This window comes from Rhagoletis zephyria, unplaced genomic scaffold, assembly GCF_001687245.7.
Source record: "Rhagoletis zephyria isolate East Lansing unplaced genomic scaffold, Rhagoletis_zephyria_1.1 Rzeph_scaffold_00569, whole genome shotgun sequence".
NCBI classification, from domain to species: domain Eukaryota; kingdom Metazoa; phylum Arthropoda; class Insecta; order Diptera; family Tephritidae; genus Rhagoletis; species Rhagoletis zephyria.
Window position 1 is genome coordinate 108,409 of NW_016157653.1, and position 2,665 is coordinate 111,073.

A 2,665-nucleotide genomic window follows, 5' to 3' on the forward strand; every position below is an offset into this window, starting at 1 on the left:
ATAGGGTTGGTCGAATGAATGCCCTCCTTAGTCACCAGATCCGAGTCTTTTCAATTGCTGAGTATGATGCCTTATGTTGGACAAGAGACGGGGTATAATGGACCCAAATTGGGAAAATTAGCCTATGATTACAGAAGATAATAAAGTAACCGACGAATACTTGCGTGCCGCTTGCGCTTTTCTCCCAAACCCATTGGTAAACCCAAATGAAGGTAAAAATGAAAAACTAATTAATAAAATTTAAGTAAAATGTAGAAAATTAACAATAAACTACTTGTTTTACTTGAGCTTTTCTCTCAAAGTGTTTAGCGCCGGTAAATTCAAACGAAGGTTAAAATTTAAAAACGAATTAATAAAGTTTAAGTAAAATCTGTGGATCATTAACAATAAACTCCTTTTTTCGCAAAATCTGTAAAAATCCCTTTTATTTAAAAAAAAAACTGTGCAACAGTTATTATTTTACTCCCTGTATAAAATATTAAAGCTGGAAAAAGGAGTACAAAAGAAGTACAAAACTAATAAAGGAGTACATTTCCAGTTATCTTTTTTGGGAGTACAAGGTAGTAAATTGCAATATAAAGGAGTACGTTTACTCCCAAAAGCAGTACGTCTGGCAACCCTATTCGTAGGAGTAAAAGTCATTAAAAATATATAAATTAGGGTGCCCATGGAAATGCTTTCTTTGGAAATTTCAAGACCCTACCCCCTAATTTTATTCGTTTTTATGAGAAATAATATTTAATATTTTTTAAAGGTCTTATAGAGGAATAAGAAATATAATAGCTGCATTTTGTTGTAAGCGAGCGACAAAAGAACGCTCAACTCGGGTAAAATTTCCTTTTAGCTACTTAAGCAACCCTGCTGGTAGCTGGCAAGAAACATGTGATTAGTTCATCGGGATTTAGACACAAAAAACAATAGAAATTAGTAATTATGCGTAGTATATATACTTATTTAAAATATAAATCATGTATGCACGAAAACAAAAATTTCCCTCTCCACTTTCCCATTAACAATTCACAGTAGAGCAGTTTTTTCTCTTAACAACACTACTCTTCAGGTCGCGTATGTTTTAACCGACCTGGCTGAACTCGGATAAATAGCCGAGTTTGTGTTGTTGCTTTGCGTGTATTTCGTCATTTAAGCGAGTTTTCTTTTGTAGCTCGGTTGCAAAAGAATGGACCTAATAAATAACAGAAATCCCGAGAAATGTGAACAAGTATGTCGAAAAATCTCTACAGAGAAAAAAATATAACCGACTTTAATGAGCATTCCGGTCGTTCTGGTTACGTAGACCCGACTGTCATCCCTTTTTTAAAATCGGTTAAAAAAATTAGTACGTATTCTACAAAAAAAAATATCAAAATACATATCTAAAGATTTTAAGTAAATATAAATAAAGGAAAACTTGTTCGTAATATCTCGAAAAAACAGTATTCTGCCTCTGTAAATATTTTAGGAAGTTTTCCAAAATCAGCTCCGAGCACGCTCAGTGTTGATCATTTGATTTAAATAGTTTGTCAAACAATTATTACTATAGTTTAATCGGAACTAATATGTATATTCTTCAGTAATTAATCATATTACCTTAAAACATAAGCTTATAATAGCTGAGAAACAATTTAGTCTTAATATGCACAATTTTTTATATAGTGCACCAAAATTTGCTCCGAGCGCGTTCACAATTGATCTTTTGATTTAAGTATTATTTGTCAAGCATTCACAAGTGAATTTTGATCGGAGTTTATATATTCTTCAGTACTTAATCATATGACATTAATTGCCAGTTTTTCAGTGCCAGTTTAAACTTAGTATAAGTAAACTGAGTTTAAATGGAACAGCTGGCTGACATTTGAATGGCTGATCTAAGGCCCTGTCTCCACAGGAAAACACTGATGTCGTGAAAACTATGTCACAAAATATATTTCCAATGGAGACCGCTATTTCTCATGTGCTGCAACATATGTCAGCGCTTATTGCTTGACATCTATTGCAGGCAATTCGATAGTTTGTAGCCGTGGGTAACACAGTGCGGCGCCGCGCCATTGCGCTGATACCGAGAACTGATTTACTGGCGCCGATTCCGATTTTCACAACTCTGTGACGCAATGGCGCCAGCAACACCGGAACACTAACAACACCGGCCGGCGCAAAGAACACACAAAAGCGAAGCGTCACTTGTAAAATGTGCAGCACAAGGCGAATTCTTACAAGGTGGTGTTTCTAAAATTAGCCGCGGCTCTTCTGAATGTGAAAATTATGTGTTTGTTGTATTTTTGGGTTTTGAACTTGGCTTGTTTTTGTCCAACCTATACCACCTTGTATTAATTCACCTTAGTTCAACACCGGAACACTGACAATACCGGGTGTCGCAAAGAACCAGCAAAGAACACCCGAAACAGAAGTGTCTCTTGTCAAATGTGCAGCACAGCTAGAATTCGTCGCGGTCCTTTTGAATGTGAAAATGATGGGTTTGTTGTATTTTTGGGTTTTGAACTTGGGTATACTTGAGTTTTTTCTCAACCGATATCAGCTTGTATTAATTCACTTTGGTGCAGTGTGCAGCGTGCGGCAATAAAGGAAATGAGCTTTAGCCTGAAGAGGCGCAATTGCGCCAACACACTGTGCTGATTCCGACAGTGGCGCTGGAGTAAGTGTGTCAGCG